The sequence below is a fragment of the Chiloscyllium plagiosum genome, chromosome 33 (assembly GCF_004010195.1).
Source record: "Chiloscyllium plagiosum isolate BGI_BamShark_2017 chromosome 33, ASM401019v2, whole genome shotgun sequence".
NCBI classification, from domain to species: Eukaryota; Metazoa; Chordata; class Chondrichthyes; order Orectolobiformes; family Hemiscylliidae; genus Chiloscyllium; species Chiloscyllium plagiosum.
Genome location: NC_057742.1, coordinates 20,545,271 through 20,565,668, shown reverse-complemented (window position 1 = coordinate 20,565,668; position 20,398 = coordinate 20,545,271). Strand labels below are relative to the sequence as shown.

Here is a 20,398-nt window from a genome sequence, read left to right as displayed (position 1 = left end):
TTTGTTTCAGATTTCCAGAATCCGTGGGGTTTTATTTATTTTCGAGTAGAACAGGAGCTGAGTTAACTTGCAATGAGATATACATCAAAGACGTGCAGAATGCAATCGTTAGTTAAACAGAATTGGAAGAGCAGAAAATAAAACAGCAAGGGACAGTTTTACAAGGTTCGTGATTTTAAAAGGTACACTGCCATGAATTACCATACCACTTATAAAAACGTGTTGAGGTCCCACCGAGATTTGAACTCGGATCGCTGGATTCAAAGTCCAGAGTGCTAACCATTACACCATGGGACCGCGCTGTCAACCGGCTGTGGAATAGGTCCTTTCATACGCAATATCGCCGCTCGCTGGTCAATCCCGGCGGTGCAGCCATGTAATTTTGAACGGTGTAGTAAAAACGGTGTCTTTATCGGGGGGGGTGGAGGGTTGATTTATTGGGTTATTTAAATCTTTAATTTTCGCCCGCACTCCCCTCCCCCCCCTCAGTCCCGCCCGGAGCGAGGAGCCGGAACCTGCCGAAATCCCGGGTGACGTCACAGGCCGCTCGGCTGTTTCCGGAAAGGGGCGGGGCTCAGGCTCCAATAACACCTCCACATCGGGAGGAGTATGTTCCAGCAGGCGGTCTGAGAACCCGCTGCGAGGAGACTCGGGGTGGGGAATGCTGAAGGTTCAATTAAAACCAAGAAGCACTGCACATTGTAGCTTCCAAGCAAATGGTTTTATGCTTACGGATAATAAACATCTTTTGAGAAGATTTGTAGCTCAGGTTGAGTTTCTGGATGTAGGTTTGCTTGCTAAGCTGGAAGGTTCGTTTTCAGACGTTTTCTCACCGTACTAGGTAGCCGAAGGAAGCCCAAACATATAAATGGAAAGTGGGCTAAAGCACCAGTGCTTCATTCGGAGGCTCACTGAAGAGGTTACCTAGTGACGAAACGTCTGAAAACGAACCTTCCAGCTCAGTGAGCAAACCTACATCCAATAAGAAACATCTACCAGATGCGCTGGCATTCCCAGGTCTCCTTGCAACACCTTCCATACTTTCGAGCTCTGCCTGCCGCACAGAAGGACAAGGGCACATGATGAACGGGAACATTGCCACTTGCGAATGAACTCCTGTCCCAGCCACGCAATGCCCTACTTTGGGGCAACGTCACCATTCTTGCCACTGTTGCCAGGACAAAATCAAAATGCAGTACAGAAAGAGGGCCTTCCACCCGTCAAGTCTGTACCACCCAAAGTCTTGGCACTCCGTCCTCCAGGCAGTGTTTTTGCTCGAACTGTCGCACCCGGACTCCACTAGCTGAAGATGGAGGTTATTGCAGGCTGCCTGCTTTTGCAATATGACGTTAATTCTCATCAAACATCCCGGTGCCTGAATGCTTATTGCAAGAATTGCCAGAATGTTGCAGGTTTTCGGTTTTACTTATTTGGACAATCATTAAATTATTCAAACTGTAAAACTATAAACTTCATATTCTTTCTGATCATTCCTTCAAATAGTAGAACATGTTAGAGATAGTGCTAATACTTTGTTTATTTGACAATAAATGTGCTGCATGCCCTGGCTGGAATATGTACCTGCTTCATTGAGACAAAGAAGAAAAATATCGCAAGTAACATATTTTCTTCTTCCAAGTAAAGATTATTGTTAACAAAACAGAAATTGCAAGAGAAACTCATCAGGTCTGGTAGCGTCTGTGGAGGGAGAGCAGAGTTGATGTGTCAGGTCTAGTGACTCTACATCAGCAGTAGCTTTTCGAGATTATTGTTATTTACTTGTTCACAGATGCCCTCATCCAGAAGAAAATAAACCTTTCTTTTTATCTATTCAACAAGTTGTTTCAGTTAAAGAAAGCAGTTCCGGAGAAGGGTCATTGGACTCAAAATGTTAATTCTGTTTCACTCTCCTCGGACGCTGCTTGGACCTGCTGAGTTTCTCAGCAAATTCCGGTTTTGTTTTAGATTTCCAACTTCTGCAGTTCTTTGTTTTATTAATTTTTAAAAAATGCAAGCTAGCCATAAAAAACCTGTAAATGAAAATGTTATTCAGAAAGGAATGACGGTGAGTGTTTTTGGGTAAGGTAGGGAAGAATTAAAGTGATTTATACCGAAAGCAATGCGAAGCAACATTTCTGGGGCATTTCGATTAGAAGTGATAGAGGGTTTGTGGAAAGATTTGTAGCTCAGGTGCTGATTGCCATCATTGTGGGTATGCTCGCTGAGTTGGGAAGTTGATTTGCAGATGTTTCATCTCCTGTCTCGGTGATATCTTCAGTGCTTTGGGGCCTCCCTTGAGGGCTGCTGTACTGTGTCTTCTGGGATTTATTTGATTCCATTCCTACTGCTTAATTGCCAATTCCAGTTGTTAGTTATAGTGGTCAGTATGTTGGATCTAGGTCAATGTGTTTATTGAAGGAGTCCATGAATGAGTGTCCTGCTTTTAGAAATTCTCTGACTATCCTCTGTTTAGCTTGTCCTGTTATCATAATTTTGTCCTGTCAAATTTGTGGTCCTTGTCATCTTTGTGTATGGCTACTAGAGACAACTAGTCATGCCATTTAGTGGCTAGTTGGTGTTCATGACTTTGGATTGCTAGTGGTCTGTCTGTTTGTCCTAAATATTGTTCATGCAGTCTTTGCTTGGAACCTTGTAAACCAGGTTTGTCTTGCATGTCTTGTCTACCATGATGGATATTGGGTCTTTTGTTTTAGTGAGTTGTTGGCTGAGTGTGGCTATCAGTTTTAGGGTTGTTTGCTCCAGTGTTTGCATCACTGCTTCTATGATGAGCCTGGAGATGGGTGAGCCCTTAGATGTTCCATTGATCTGTTCCTATATCTGGATGCAGAGTACGAAGTGTGTCGTCAAGCACAGGTTTAATCGTTTGAGTGTGCAGTCCTTGTTGATTGGTTCCCCATCATGTCATCTGTTCTCTTTGTCCAGGAGGTTGGCAAATGTCTCTCTGGCTAAGGTTTTGTCAATTGAAGTAAACAGTGCCATTACATCGAATGAGACCATTGTTTCTTCCTTATCTATGTTTATGTTCTTGATGTTGTCTGGAAATTCCTGTGATGATAGCACAGAGTGTTTGGATCCACTAATAAGATGTTTCAGTTTTTGTTGATGTTCTTTTGCCTGTTTATATGATGTAGCTCCTGGGAGTGCCACAGTAAATCTAAGTGGTATGTCTGGCTTGTGTACCTTAGGTAAACTGTAAAATCTTGGGGTGTTGTTGCCTTCTGACTTCATCTTTTGTCGGTCCATCTCGGCTATCAGTCCTTTTTTTGTATGTTCCGTCGTGTGTTGTTTATTGTATTGGTTAGCTATGGTGTGGGATCAGACTCCCTCTGTAGGTAGGTATCAGTATCTGCAAGTAGTTTCTCTGCTTTTTGAATGTATTCCATCTTGTTCATGATTACCTTCATTCTGCCTTTTTCTGCTGGCACTATGATTATGTTCTTATCCTTTTCGAGTGTTCTTAGGCCTTCTCTCTTTTTTGTGTTAAGGATGTTTGTCTTTTCCTTGTTAGTAAGGGTACAATGGTTTGCCTGACTGCTTCCTTTGTCTCTTTGGTTAGTCCAAAGATCTGAGAGTACATTCTAACCCTATCGCACAGCTAGAAATGACAGAAATATCGACATAAACATCCAGGTTGTAAGTTTGCTTGCTGAGCTGGCACATTTGTTCTCAGATGTTTCATCATCCTGCTAGGTAAAATCATCAATGAGACTCCGATGAAGCACTGGTGATCTGTCCCGCTTTGTGTTTATGCATCTTGGTCTGCTGTAGTGGGTGATATCACTTCCGGTTCATTTTCTGGGAGGTTAGTAAATGGGTTCCAAATTGATGTGTTTTTTGATGGACTTTCGATTTGAATGCCAGGCCTCTAGGAATTCCCGTGCGTGTTTTTGTTTAGCCTGTCCCAGGATGGTTGTATTGCCCCAGTAAAACTGGTGTCCCTTGTCTAGTATCCGTGTAAAGATACTAATGATAGTTGGTCATGTCTTTTGGTGGCTAGTTGGTGCTAATATATTCTGGTGACTAGTTTCCTGCCAGTCTGTCCAATGTCATGCTTGTTGCAGTCCTTGCAGAGTATTTTGTGTGTGACATTCACTCTGTACATTGTTGGTACATGGTACTTCAGATTCATCAAAAGCTGTTTCAGTGTGTTAGTAGGTTTGTGGGTTACCATGATGCTAAGGAGCTGGAGTAGTCTGGTCATCATCTCTGAGATATCTTTAATGTTTGGTAGCGTGGCTAGAGTCTCGGAGCATGTTGGTGTCTACTTGTTTAAGAGTTGTTGTTTAAGAATCGGCGGACTGTGTTTATTGGGTTCCCGTTGTTCTTGAATACATTGTACAAGTGTTTTTCTTCAGCTTCCTATAGTTCCTGGGTGCTCCAATGTGTTGTTGCTCCAGTGGAACAAGTACCAGCCTATCCAGCCTATATTTATAACTCAAACCTTCCATACCCAGCAACATCCAACTAAATCTCTTTTGAACCCTCTCCAGCTTGAAAATATCCTTCCTATAACAGGGTGACCAGAACTGGACACAGTATTCCAGAAGAGGCTTCATCAATATCCTATACAACCTCAACATAATGTCCCAATTCGCATGCTCAAGGACTGAACAATGAAGGCAGGTGAGCCAAATATCTTTTTAACCATCCTGTCTATATGTGATGCAAACTTTAAAGAATTATGTACCTACACCTTTAGGTCCCCCTGTTCTACAACACTACCCAAGGCCCTACTATTAATTGTATAAGCCATATCCTTGTTTGCTGTATGAAAATCCAAGACTCCATGTTTATTCAGATTGAACTCCATCTGCCATTGTTTAGTCCACTGATCCAATTGATCAAAATCTCTTCGTAATCTGAGGAAATCTTCTTCACTGTCTACTATGCCACCAATTTTGGTGTCGTCAGCAAACTTACTAACCATGAATTCTATATTCTCATCCAAATCATGTATGTCAATAACAAACAAAAGAGAACCCAGAACCAATCCTTATGGAGCACCACTGGTCACAGAGCTCCAGTCCAAAGAGCAAGCCTCCACCATTCCTGTCTATCTCCTGCCATTAAGCCATTATGTATCCAACTGGCAAGCTTACCCAGAATCCCACGTGACCTAATTAATCTACCATGTGGAATCTTGTCAAAGGCCTTACTAAAATCCAAATAAACAATGCCTCCTGCTCTGCCATCACATCTGATCACCTTGCACCAAAGGCTTGCAAGGGACAAGGCCACAACCACAGAAGCTGGCTTCAGGCTGAATATCTCACAGGAATATTGTGTACATGTATCATGTGAATCTTTATTGGCTTGAGTTCCACAGATTCACCGCTCCCTGGTTGAAGAAATTCCTCATCATCTCAGCCCTAAAAGGTTGTCCCTTCACTCTGAGGTTGTGTGTCTCCTATTCTCCTTCTCCACGAGACGTTTTTCTAAGACTACGAAAGGATCTTGATCAAATGGTTCAGTGGGCGGAAAAATGCCATCTGGATAAATGCGAGATATTGCATTTTGGTACAACAAACAAGGGTAGGGCTTATACAATTAATGGTAAGACTTGGGTTGTGTTATAGAACAGAGGGACCTACGGGTACAAGTACATAATTCTTTAAAGTTTACGTCATATATAGACAGGGTGGTTAAAAATGTGTTTGGCATGCTTGCCTTCAATACTCAGTCCTTTGAGTATAGGAGTTAGGTTGTTATGTTGAGGTTGTACAGGACACAAGTGAGGCCTCTTCAAGAATACTGTGTCCAGTTCTGGTCACCCAGTTATAGGAAGGATATTATCAAGCTGGAGAGGATTCAGAAGAGATTTAGTAGGACATTGCTGGATATGGAAGATTTGAGTTATAAAGAAAGGCTGAATAGGCTGGGTCATTTTTTTCACTGGAGCATAAGAGGTTGACAGGCAATCTAATAAAGGTTTATAAAATAATGAGAGATATAGATAGAGTTAATGGTAACTTCTTTCCCCTAAGTTGCGGAATTTCAAGACTAGGGGCACATTTTTAAGTGAGAGGAGAGATTTTAAAAAAACAAAAGAGGCAATCTTTTTTACACAGAGGGTGGTTTGCATGTGGAAAGAGTTTCTGAGAAAGTGATGGATGTGGAGACAATCACAATATTTGGATGAATATATACATAAGAAGGGTATAGAGGGATATGAGCCAGAAGCAGGCAGGTGGGACTAATTCAGTTTGAGATTATGCTCAGCATGAATTGGTTGGACCAAAGGGTCTGTTTCCGTGCTATATAACTCTAAGACTCTATGACATGCACTCTTCTCAGTATTCGGTATGTTTCAATGAGACTCGCTCCCTCAATCTTCTAAACTCCATTGAGTACAGACCCAGAATTCTCAACCATTCCACATATGGCAAATCCTTCATCCATCAGGATCATTCTTGTAAACTTTCTCAGGATCCCTTCAACATCAGAACATCCATCCTTCAAAGAGAGACACTATCTACTGCCCCACCAATAATGATATCACATTTTGTTTTACTAATCCTGTCTCATCTGAGGATGAATAGCAGGAAGCTGGAGAACTGTACACATTGTAGGATCAACAAGGAGGCATTTCATGGGAATGGGCACAGTGGGGATACCAACAGCCTCCCTCACAAAGAAGAGCCTATCTCTGGGAACAGTCCAGTGTATATGACTGAGGCCTAAGTGGCAGCTCTCCAGGGAGGAGTGGAAAATCATCTTTTTCTGAAGAAACTGTGAAACTATGACGGAACACAGCACGGCCTGTCATGTGTTAAATGATGAAGCAATGTATATAGTGAATGTTGAAAAATAATTGTGGCATAATGTGATAGGCTGAACATAAAGCAGAAAACAATTGCGGCAAAGCGTGATTGGTTAAGGGGACATAATGCAGGTTTAGTGCGATTGGCTATGTAACGGGAATAGGGTACGGCTATTAGAAATACACAAAAAGAGAGCAGCCCGGTGCTCGAGGGCAATCAGCAAGTACTTCTCTGGTTGTCACAGTTTTTGTTTGCAAATAAAAGCTTCACATCTTGAGGAATCCTCTGCGTCTCCTGGTCCTTTTTTAAAAGGCGTGGTTTGCCACAACAGGAACAGTCTAGTGTATATGACTGAGGCCTAAGTGGCAGCTCTCCGGGGAGAAATGGAAAGCCTTCTTTTTCTGAACTAATAATCATTTTAAACAAGGCATTTAAATACAATGTCAACAGCTGTTGCAGACTCAGCTGATGCTGTATTGGAGCTTTGCTCACCTCTGTGTTTCCACTGTGCAAGCCTCTAAGTGTTTGCTTTCAGTGGCTGTAAGACATATGATGAGAACCAACTGGTTCCACCAACTTCTGAAGCCAACCCTTGGACCTACGGCCTCCTCACAAGCTTCAGTCATTGATAATAGCAAATGGCATGAATTTAGAGTCATACAGTCACAGAGTCATACAGATGCACAGCACGGAAACAGGCCCTTCGGTCCAACTTGTCCATGCCAGATATCCCAACCCAGTCTAGACCCACCTGCCAGCATCCGGCCCATATCCCTCCAAATCCTTCCTATTCATAGACCCATCCAGATGCCTTTTAAACATTGAAATTGTACCAGCCTCCACCACTTCCTCTGGCAGCTCATTCCATAAACGTACAACCCTCTGCGTGAAAAAGTTGCCCCTTAGGTCCCTTTTATATCTTTCCCCTCTCACCCTAAACCTCTGACCTCTAGTTCTGCAAACCTCCACCCCAAGGAAGAGACTTTAACTATTTATCCTATCCATGCCCCTCATGATTTTATAAACCTCTATAAGGTTACCCCTCAGCCTCCGACGCTCCAGGGAAAACAGCCCCAATCTATTCAACCTCTCTCTATAGCTCAAATCCTCCAATCCAGGTAACATCCTTGTAAATCTTTTCTGAACCCTTTCAAGTTTCACAATATCCTTCCGATAGGAAGGGAACCAGAATTGCACATAATATTCCAAAAATGGCCTAACCAATTTCCTGTACAGATGCAAAATGACCTCCTAACCCCTGTACTCAATACTCTGACCAATAAAGGAAAGCATACCAAATGCCTTCTTCATTATCATGTCTCCTTCGATTCCACTTTCAAGGAACTATGAACCTGCAGTCCAAGGTCTCTTTGTTCAGCAACATTCCCTAGGATCTTACCCTTAAATGTATAAGTTCTGCTAAGATTTGCTTTCCCAAAATGCAGCACCTTGCATTTATCTGAATTAAACGCCATCTGCCACTTCTCAGCCCATTAGCTCATCTGATCAAGATCCCATAGTAATCTGAGGTAACCTTCTTCACTGTCCACTACACCTCCAATTTTGGTATCACCTGCAAATGCACTAACTATCCCTGTTATGCTCACATCCAAATCATTTATATAAATGATGAAACATAGTGGACCCAGCACCGATCCTTGTGGCACTCCAGTGGTCACAGGCCTCCAGTCTGAAAAACAACCCTCCACCACCACCCTCTGTCTTTTACCTTTGAGCCAGTTCTGTATCCAAATGGCTAGTTCTCCCTGTATTCCATGAGATCTAACCTTGCTAACCAGTCTCCTATGGGGAACATTGTTGAACACCTTACTGAAGTCCATATAGATCACATCTACCGCTCTGCCCTCATCAATCCTGTTTGTTACTTCTTCAAAAAACTCAATCAAGTTTGTGATACATGATTTCTCATGCACAAAGCCATGTTGACTATCCCTAATCAGTCCTTGCCTTTCCATTTACAGGTGTATTATGTCCCTCAGGATTCCCTCCAACAACTTGCCCACCACTGTCATCAGGCTCATTGGTCTAAAGTTCCCTGGTTTGAGTTGATGTGATGTATTTGGCTTTTCATAAGAATTTGTTAAGGTTCCATGCAAGAGATTAGTAAACAAAATCAGAGCATGGGTATTGATAGTAATACACTGATTTAAAGACGACAGCTTTTTAGGGGTTTGCTTTGTTTTGGATTGTGGACCAAAATGAGAAAAGGATGTAACTATAAACCAAAGACTATAGAAGGAGTTGCAGTGCTTTTAAAAGCAAGTTACTGAAAGTCATTGAGCGTTTTGTCGCACTGTTATTTTGTTCAAGCAGTGGGAAGAAGATACGTCAGACCCCACGTCACAGTGGCTGTACACAGAACACATTTCACCCACTGACAGATTGCTGATTGATTTGTGCAGTCAGAACCCAGTTGTGCAGGGCTTGATTTATCAACATGACAAAAATGTTCTGGGCAGGTGAACAGACATTGTGTGCACAATGCAGCAGGACAAGCCTCCAGACTTTAATAGTGAGAGTATCTCTCCCTTTCAACCTGCAGTGATGTGACCAGTGATGTAACCTATTCTCTCCCACCAGTGACGATAACCTGTTGTCTCTAATCAGTAATGGAAACTCTGAACAATTAATATCCAGAATGCCCTGTGTCTGGGTAAAGAACTGAGAGAACACAGAGAAAAAACGACTTACAGATCGGAAGGACTTGAGAAGCAAAAGGGGTCTCCCATTGAATGCTGTGGATTGGTGCTTTTGAACTGTGTTTCCCCATTATTTAGTCCTTTCACACATAACATGCATTTTTGTTTGTCTGTCTGTAAGTACATGTAGGGTCTAAGGAAGAGGCTAGAGTTTTAGCTAACAGAATTACATGTTGATAATTCACAATATTGTTTGCCTGTGATTAGAATTGATTTATTTGTAATATGTCATAATTTTACCTGATTAGGAGTTTCTGTAAAGCTGAGCTAATCAGTCAGGATAACTGAGGATGTTGTGTAATTTAAGTGAATCACTAACTTTAGTGACAACCCTGAAAACTATGGGGTTTGAGTATCAGCACATTTTTCCAAGTGCGCCATCACCCCAGAATGAATTGACAATTGATTAGTAAACAGAAAACAGAGAGTAAGAATGCAGGAGTCATTCTCAGGTTGACAGATTGGGATTGCAAGGATCAGTGCATTTGGAGGTGTAAGTGAGGATTGCAGATGCTGGAGATGAGAGTCGAGAATGTGGTGCTGGAAAAGCACAGCAGGTCAGGCAACATCCGAGGAGCAGGAAAATCGACGTTTCGGGCAAAAGCCCTTCATCACTGCATTTGTAACCAATCCCATAAATTATCCCACCAGTTAATTACTTTGTAATCATTAATACCCCTTCGTAAAGTTCAATGGGCATTGACTAACTGTGTTTTAATTTGTATTAAATATTCTGGCAAAGGTTTATTGACAGTAGTATTATAATACTCAAGATACTTAATCAACATCGCTTTTTAATCATCTGTCAGATTAAAAACACCTGCCTACTTCTTTTGTATATCAAGAAATTCTACACAGACTAGCCTATTTTATATTTGAGGTTTGAAACAAGAAATTCTATTGTTATCTATTTATTGATCTGTCCATCAGCGATCACTTGAGTCGAGCATGATTGCCTTCCATAAGGATGTCTATTTGTGGGTCTTTAGATGGCTGAAGAGGCCAATCCAGGATCCACAGTGTCTATTGCAGTGTGGAGATTACTGGGTGGGAATGGTAGTTGGACATGGTGATGGTGGGTTGGCCTCCCTGGTGTCTGTCTCTCCTTGTGTAAGAGTCGCTTCTGTCCAGCAACACAGTGGAGATTATATTCCTGGCGTTTTGCTTCCTACGGGTGACGTTTCTCCAATGATTCTGGTTTGTAGCCATGTCTTCCCAGTTATTAACGCTGATATGGAATTTCTTCAGGTTGGTCCCAATGTTATCTTTGAAGCATTTCTTTTGTCCACCAAGGGCAAGTAGACCTTCCTTCAGCTGGGAGAACATGAGCTGTTTTAGAAGGTGTGAGTTGGGCATTCAGAAAACACGGCCAGTCCATTAGAGTTGCTGTTGAATTATTGGGTTGGTGATGGTGGCTATGTAGGCCTTCTCCAAGATGTTTGTGCTAATACACTTGCCTTCCCAGGTGATCTGCAGGAATTGTTTGTAGGGATCTCTGGTGGTGTTCTTCCAGTGCTTTAAGGTGTCTACTGCAGGTAGTCCATGTTTCAGCTCCATATCGCAGTGTGGGAAGGACAACAGCTTTGTATAGCAGATTTTTAGTCTGCACCAATAGGTTATGGTCTCCAAACAGCCTTCTTCTGAGTTAGGCATAGTTTCCACTGACAAAGTTCAGATGGTGTTGCATTTCTACATTGACGTTGGCCTTAGAGGAGAGAAGGCTGCCAAGGTCTGGGAAGTGATCCATGTTTCCAAGGGGATAGTCATTGATCCTTATTGTGGGGATTGGGGGGGGGGGGGTGCAGGGACTGTTGGGTGGTGGTTGATTGAGCACTAGACTCTGTTTATGCTAAGGCTATGGCCTAGGAGCTTGCATACCCTGCCAAAGCCATCCAAGGTGTACAGCAGATCTTCCACAGAGTGTGCTGCCATGGTATTCTCATCAGCATACTGAAGGTCCAAAGTGGAGGTGGTGGGGATCTTGCCTTCGGCCTTGAACCTGTTACAGTTGAACTGCCTGCCATCCAAATGGTAAATAATTTGAATCTCCTTGAGCAGGTTTTAGTCAGTGAGATGGAGGATGGTGAACATGTTGAGTGCAATAATGCAACTCTCCTTGACCTATGTTTCCACTGTAAAAGGTTCGGACTCGAATCCACAGTTGCTCAGCACTGCCACAGACATGTCATCATGCAGCAACCTCAGCACTATGACAGTATCCACCAGAGAGTCTGGGGATCAGCTGTGACAAAGACCTTAGTTAGGTCAATGAAGACCATGTAAAGTGGCTGTTTGTGTTCTTGGCATTTTTCTTGTAATTGATGTGCTGTGAAGAACATGTCTATTGTTGTTCTGGATGGATGAAAGCCGCACTGCAATTCAGGGAGTATTTCATGAGATAACAGCAGACGTTTATTAGCAAGGATTTGTACAAATACTTTCCCAGTGGTTGGCAGAAGGGAGAGGCCTCTGGCATCCCATCAGGATCAGGAGCCTTGATGTTTCTTAGGTTCCTTATGTCAATGTGTACTCTGGTCACACTGAGTGATTTTTCCTATGTCACTTTTTGTGGGTCTCTGGGGGATTTGGTTGATGATTTCTAAGTTAACATTGATATTATGGTTGTGGAGTTCTTGGAAACACTCTCATCAGTGAGTATTTATAGTCTCATTGTTCTTGAGCAGTTTGTGTCCGTCTTCAGAGTGCAGGGTGTTCAGACCATCATAGCTGGGACAATATGCTACCTTGGTGTCGCTGAAAAGACCTCCTATGTCACTGGTCTTCTTATTGCACCCATTTGTTTTTGATCTCCCCTCCCCTCGCCCGGACATCAGCCTCAGCTTTGGCATGGGCCTTTCTTTTGGTTTTGCAGTTGATATCAGTCTTCCAGTCACAGAAAGCTGTCCATTTCTTGGAGATAAGTTGCTTAATTTCTGCATTATTCTGGTCAAACCATTCCTGGACGTGTACCCAAGGGTCACATTGTGAACCTAGGAACCCAAGAGATACACTGTCTGGAGCGTAGCTCCTGCCAGGGTCACCATGACAGTAAGGTCAGGTGGAGGTTCCAGACAAAGTGTGATTCATAAAGACTTCAATGGCAGAGTGCACGGAGGATGATAGCTGAGCACAAATCCGAGCATCAGAATGGCTGCAACAGAGAAGGGATGCCAGTCGTCTTGGTCTCTGTGCCATGAGGCCTTGACTCCTATCTGCCAAGGTTGGTGTGGTGGCTGGCTGTGCACCAGCCTCCCCATGTTAAAACATGTCATGCACAGGTGTCTTCCAAAGACAAATCAGAGATACACACATCCTGGACAAAAGTCCTGTGGTGATCAGCGAATGATGGAGGGGGGTGGACTGTGATAGCTGGAAACACCTCATCACGAAGTGACACACAAGGTGGTAAGGGTCAGATTCAGTCGTCTTGTTCCTGGACGAAGCAGACAGAGCATTTTGGCAGCGCCACCCACGGCTGACCACCCTGTTTAGGATCCGCTTTCCTCACCCCCTTAGGGGAGGTTGGCTGGAAAAGGTGCCCTAAAATACTTTGCCTCAAAACTCCCAATTAGATTACCGCTGATCCAGAGGGATCACCCACACGTGGTCAAAAACAAAGGATAGTAAACTTGGAGCCTGGCATGTAAGACCAAGTGGCCAAGTGGAGAGAACAACTGCAATCATAGTCAGAGAACTGAAGCGATGCCATATCGATCTAGCTTCTCTTTCTGAAGCCCACCTTGCAGATGCAGGATAACTGAAGGAGGTGAAAGGTGGTTACACCTTTTTCTGAAAAGCAAAGGCAGTTTCTGAGCCAAGAATTCACTGTGTTGGATTCGCAATTAAGAACCAGCTCATCTGTTGCCCCTCTATACTTCCTGTGGGGATCAACAACCAACTCAAGACTATCAACCTGATGCTCACTGACAACCAGATGCCTACGGTTGTGAGCACTTATGCCCCAACCTGTGACTTGGATGAGGAAGTCAAGGAGACTTTCTTTGCCAGCATTGACACACTGTCAAGCAACCCCAAGGAGGAGAAGAACATAATATTCTCCCTCACCTTTATAAGCTACCAGCGTAATAACCTTTTCAAGGTTCTTTGCTTCTAATGTATAATTTAGATCTATCCTCTTTCTCAACCACAAATTGTAAGATATCATTATACCCTATCTTCACCATTGTAAGGAATATATCAAATTACCTGTTTAAAACCTGCCTTTCCCCATCTGAGGTACATATTCAGAAATGTATATGAGATGAAGCCGATAAGGTAAAGTGACTCTGATCTGGTCAGATTGAATTTCAGCAGTATTACAAAGGGATCTACTATACCAACAAACAAAAGGATCTCCCATGACTTGATATTCACACCTGATTATTATTGACGCATTAAATTCAACGCATTTTCACAATGTCCCACATTTCATGTAGTAAACTATAGATCTCACAGCTGATCTTTGTTATGTTTATCTTGAAGCGCATTTCCAATCATTATACACCAGTCACCAAACCAAGAAGAATAATCTCAACGATGAACTCCATCTTCCATTGCCCGACACTAAAATCAAGGTAGCAACTGCTGTTATGTACAATTTACAAGCAGTTATTTAAACTAGTTAATTTCCAGAAATGGTTGATAAACTATCGTTGAGACAATAACGAGCAGGTTAGACCAAGGCGAGCCAATAGATGTTATCTATCTGAACTTCAAGAAGGCCTTTGACAAAGTGCCACACAGGAGACTACTAAGTAAGATAAGGGTCCATGGTGTCAGAGGCAAGGTGCGAGCATGGATAGAAGTTTGGCTGTCTGCCAGAAAGCAAAGAGTGGGGATAAAAGGGTTTTTCTCAAAATGGCAGCCTGTGACAAGTGGTGTTCCGCAAGGCTTAGTGTTGGGACCACAACTTTTCACGTTACACATTAACGATCTCAATGTAGGAAGTGAGGGCATTCTGGCTAAGTTTCCAGATGATACAAAGATAGGTAGAGAGACAGGCAGCATTGAGGAGGCTGCAGAAGGATTTGGTCAGGTTAAGAAACTGGGCAAAGACATTGCAGGTGGAGTACAACATGGGAAAATGTGGGGTCATGCACCTTGGTAGGAAGAATAGAGGAATGGACTATTTTCCAAATGGGAAGAAAATTCAAAAGTTTGAAGTGAGAAGAGTCTTGTGAGTTCTAGTCCAGGATACTCTCGAGGTAAACTTGCAGGTTGAGTCTGTAGTTAGGAAAGCAAATGCAGTGATGACATTTATTTTGAGAGGACTTGAATATAAAAGCAGGGATGTACTTTTGAGGCTCTTTAACGCTCTGTTCAGATCACATTTGGAGTATTGTGAACAGTTTTTGTCAGGAAGGATGTTCAGAGGAGGTTCACAAGAATCATCCCAGGAGTGAAAACCTTAACATATGAGGAATGTTTGAGGATGTTGGGTTTATACTCGATGGAATTTAGAAGGATGGTGGGGCGCAGGGAGATCTAATTGAAACTTGCAGAATACTGAATGACCTGGATAGTGTAGATGTTGGGAAGATGTTTCCATTGGTAGGAGAGACTAATATCACAGGACAAAGCCTTAGATTAAAGGGAAGGCCTTTTAGAACAGAGGTAAGGAGAATTGTCTTCAGCCAGAGGGTGGTGAATCTGTGGAATTCATTGCCGTAGAAAGCTGTGGAGGCCACGATATTGAGTATATATAAGACTGAGATAGATAGGTTCTTGAGTATCAAATGGATCAAGGGCTTCTGGGAGAAAGCAAGAGAATGGGGTTGAGAAACATTTCAGACATGATTGAATGGCAGTGTAGGCTCAATGGGCTGAATGGTCTACTTTCTGCAGCTGTGTCTTAAGGTTTTATGGTGCAGTGGCATACCACAATGACCAGGGCCAAGTCCCTTGTTGTTTGTAATATATATGAACATTTTGAAGAAAATGTGAGGGGAATACAAAGTAAGCTTGCGGACGATACGAAGATTAAGGAAGATCTTAGATTGCAAGAGGATATAGAGAGTTTGTTAAGATGGACAAATCAGTGGTTGATGGAATTTACACTAATAAGAGTCATAGAGATGTACAGCATGAAATCAGACCCTTCAGTCCAACCCGTTCAGATCGAGCAGATATCCTAACCTGATTTAGTCACATTTGTCAGCATTTTGGCCCATATCCCTCGAAATGCTTCCTATTCATATATCCATCCAGATACCTTTCAAATGTTGTAATTGTCCCAGCCTCCACCACTTCCTCTGGCAGCTCATTCCACACATGCACCACCCTCTGTGTGAAAAAGTTGTCCCTTATCTCCCTCTTAAATTTGTCCCCTCTCACCCTAAACCTATGCGCTTTGGTTCTGGACTCGCCCACCGCAGGGAAAATACTTTGTCTATTTACGTTATCCTTGCCCTTCATGATTTTATAAAACTCTATAAGGTCACTCCTCAGCCTCTGACGCTCCAGTGAGTCCCAGCCTATTCAAACTCTCCCTATAGCTCAAATCCTCCAACCCTGGCAACATCCTTGTAAATCTTTTCTGAAACCTTTCAAGTTTTACAACATCCTTCTGATAGAAAGGAGACCAGAAATACACACAAAATTCTGAAAGTGCCCTCACCAATGTCCTGTACAGCTGCAACATGACCTTTCAACTCCTGTACTCAAAGTTCTGACCAATAAAGGAAAGCATACCAAACGCTTTCTTCACTATCATATCTCCTTTGATTCCACTTTGAAGGAATTATGAACCTGCACTCCAAGGTCTCTTTGTTCAACAACACTCCCCAGGATCTTACCACTAAGTGTATAAGTCCTGCTCTGATTTGCTTTCCCAAAATGCAGCACCTCACATTTATCTAAATTAAACTCCATCTGCCAGTCCTCAGCCCATTGGCCCATCTAACCCGTTGTAATCTGAGGTAATCTTCTTCGCTGTCCACTACACTCCAATTTTGGTGTCATCCGCAAATTTACTAATTGCTCCTCTTATCTTCACATCCAAATAATTCATGTAAATGACAAAAAGCAGTGAACGCAGCACTGATCCTTGTGGCACACCACTGGTCACAGGCCTTCATTCTAAAATGCCGCAGTCCACCACTATGCTCTATCTTCTACCTTTGAGCCAGTTCAGTAATCACATTTCTAGTTCTCCCTGTATTCCAAGTGACCTAACATTGCTAACCAGTCTACCACGAGGAACCTTGTCAAACACCTTACTGAAGTCCATATAGAGCAGGTCCACCACTCTGCCTCAGTCATCTTTGTTACTTGTTCAAAAAAAAAATCAGGTTCACGAGACATGATTTTCCACGCACAAAGCCATGTTGATGATCCTTAATCAATGCCTTTCCAAATACATCTCAATCCTGTCCCTCAAGATTCCCTCCAACAACGTGCCCACCAACGATGTCAGGCTCACTGTTCTATAGTTCCCTGGCTTTTTCTTATCACTTTTCTGAAATAGTGGCACCACATTAGCCAATCTCCAGTCTTCCAATACCTCCCCTGTGACTTTTGATTATTTAAATCCTCAACAAGGCTCCCAACAATCACTTCCTGAGCTTCCCACAGAGTTCAAGGGAACACCTGACCAGGCCTTGGGGATTTAGCCACCTTTATGTGTTTAAGAAATCCAGCACCTCCTCTTCTCTAATAAGGACATTTCTCAAGATGTCACCATCCATTTCTCCACATTCTCTTCCATGTCGTTCTCCACAGTAAACACTGCTGCAAAATACTCTTTTAGTATCAATTCTATCTCCTGTCGTTCCACACATAGGCTGCCTTGTCGATCTTTGAGGGACCCTATTCTGTACTCGTTACCCTTTTGTCCTTAATATATTTATAAAATCCCTTTGGGTTCTCCATAACCCTATTTTCTAAAGCTATCGCACATCTCATTTTTGCCCTTCTGATTTCCCACATAAGTATACTCCTACTGCCTTTATACTCTTCTAATAATTCACTCAACGTCTCCTGTCTATACCTGACATATGCTTCCTTCTTTTTTTTTAACCAAAATCTCAATTACTCTAGTCATCCAGCATTCCCTATACTTACCAGTCTTTCCTTTCATACTGACAGGAATATACTGTCTCAGGACTCTCATGATCTCATTTTTGAAGGCTTCCCATTTTTCAGTTGTCCCTTTACCTGTGAACATCTGTCCCCAATCAGCTTTGAAAGTTCTTGCTTAATACTATCAAAACTGGCCTTTTTCCAATTTAGAACTTCAACTTTGAGATTTGGTCTATCCTTTTCTATCACTATTTTAAAACTAATAGAATTATGGTCGCTGGCCCCAATGTGCTCCCCCACTGACACCTCAGTCACCTGATGAAGGGCTTTTGCCTGAAACGTCGATTTTACTGCTCCTTGGATGCTGCCTGAACTGCTGTGCTCTTCCAGCACCACTGATCCAGAATCTGGTTTCCAGCATCTGCAGTCATTGTTTTTACCTCAGTCATCTGCCCAGCCTTATTTCCCAAGAGTAGGTCAAGTTTGCACCTTGGAGACAGTGAGGTCTGCAAATGCTGGAGATCAGAGTTGAGAGAGTGGTGTTGGAAAAGCACAGCAGGTCAGGCAACATCCAAGGAGCAGGAAAATTGACGTTTCAGGCCTGAGCCCTTCAGCAGGATTCTTGATGAAGAGCTCTGGCCCGAAACGTCGATTTTCCTGCTCCAAAATTTGTACCTTCTCTAGTAGGTACATCCACACTTGTACACACTTAACAAATTCCTTTCCATCTAAACGCTTAACACTATGGCAGTCCCAGTCTACATTTGGAAAGTTAAAATCTGCTACCATAACCACCCTGTTAATCTTACAGATAACTGACTTCTCCTTCCAATTTTATTTCTCAATTTCCCACTGACTACTAGAGGGGGTCTGTAACACAAACCCAATAAAGTGATCATCCCTTTCTTATTTCACTGTTCCTCCCAAATAGCTTCCTTGGATGTATTCTCAGATATATTCTCCCGAAGTACAGCTGTAATGCTATCACTTATCAAAAACACGCCTCCCCCTCCTCTCCTGCCCCCCTTTCTATCCTTCCTGTAGCATTTGTATCCTGGAACATTAAGCTGCCAGTCCTGTCCATCGCTGAGCCATGTTTCTGTAATTGCTATGATATCCCAGCCTCATGTTCCTAACCATGCCTTCACTGTTAGGCCTCTTGCATTGAAATAACTGCAGTTGAATTTGTCAGTCCTACCTTGTCCTCTGCTTTGTTCCTGCTTGCCCTGACTGTTTGACTCGCTTCTTTTCCCAACTATACCAGTCTCAGATGGATCTCTTTCCTCACTATCTCCATGGCTCATACCTGCCGAGCATAGCAGTTTAAATCCTCCCAAGCAGCTTTAGCAAATCTCCCTACCAGTATATTAGTTCCCTTCCAATTCAGGTCACTTCCACTCCAGAACAGATTCCAAAGATCCAAAAATGTGAACCCTTCTCCCTGCACCAGCTCTTCAGCCATACATTCAAGTGCTCTATCCTCCTGTTCTAACTCTCACTAGCTCATTGCACCGGGAGTAATCCAGCTATTGCTACACTTGAGGACCTCCTTTCTAAACTGCTGCCTAACTTTCCATATTCTCCATTCAGAATCTCATCCTTTTTCCCTTCCTATGTCATTAGTTCCAATATGTACAACAACTTCTTGTTCGTCCCTCTCCCCTTTGAGAACACCCTGCACCCTCTCCAAGATATCCTTGATCCTGGCACCAGGGAGGCAACACACCATTCTGATTTCTCACTGCCAGCTGCAGAAACAGCTATCTGTGCCTCTGACTAGAGAGTCCCCATCACAATTAATCACTTGAAACCTGACTTACCCCTCAATACATTAGAGCCGTTCTCAATACAAGGAACTTGACTGTTTGTGCTACATTCCCCGGGGAGCCCATCACCCTCTACATTTTCCAAAACAGCATACTCGCTTGAGATAAGGATAGCCTCAGGAGACCCCAGCTCCACCTACCTCCCTCTCCGACCTTTCCTAGGGTTAATCCATCTACCTGACTGGCTCCTGCAATAGTGTGAGGCAATTTGCTTTTGAAGATGTAACAAGACCAGGGAATACTCAATCAATGTTACTGCACTAGCAAGTTCAAATGGCCAGAGAGAGCTTGGGATGCTTGTCCATAGATCCCTGAAAGTGGCAGGACAGGTTAATAGAGTAGTTAAGAAGCCAAGATACTTGACACTTGCCTTTAGGGAAAAAGCAAGATAGTTCCTTGGATGCTGCCTGACCCGCTGCGCTTTTCCAGCAACACATTTTCAGCTCTGATCTCCAGCATCTGCAGCCCTCACTTTCTCCCTGACAAACTTATCAGACATGAATGAATGGTGGAGTAGATTCAATGGGCTGAATGGTCTCATTTCTGCTCCTATGTCTTCAGGTTTTATGGTACAATGACATACCACAGGTACCAGCGCCAAGCCCCTTGTTGTTTATAATACATATGAGTATTTTGCAGAAAATGGAAAATGTGACAAGTAAGCTTGCAGATGACACGCAGATTGGCTGGGTAATTCACAGTGAGCAAGAAGGTCTTAGATTGCAGAAGGATATAGAGAGTTTATTCAGATGGACAAATCAGTGGCTGACTTGTTCACCCCTTTGAGAACCTTCTGCACCGTAGCCGAGATATCCTTGATCCTGGCACCAGGGAGGCAACACACCAGTCTAGTTTCTCACTGCCAGCAGCAGAAACGCTATCTGTGCCTCTGACTAGAGAGTCCCCATCACAATCGATCACTTGAAACCAGCCTTACCCCTCAATACATTAGAGCCGTTCTCGATACCAGAAACTTGACCGTTTGCGCTACATTCCCCAGGGAGCCCATCACCCTCTACATTTTCCAAAACAGCATATTCGTTTGAGATAA

The 20,398-nt window shown here is 43.0% G+C and overlaps 1 non-coding gene across 1 annotated transcript; it reads right to left on the bottom strand.

The window, feature by feature from the left end:
* Window positions 1-225: 225 nt before the first annotated feature.
* On the bottom strand, window positions 226-297 carry trnaq-uug. The gene has a single exon. It is a non-coding gene; the product is annotated as a tRNA-Gln (tRNA).
* Window positions 298-20,398: the final 20,101 nt, after the last annotated feature.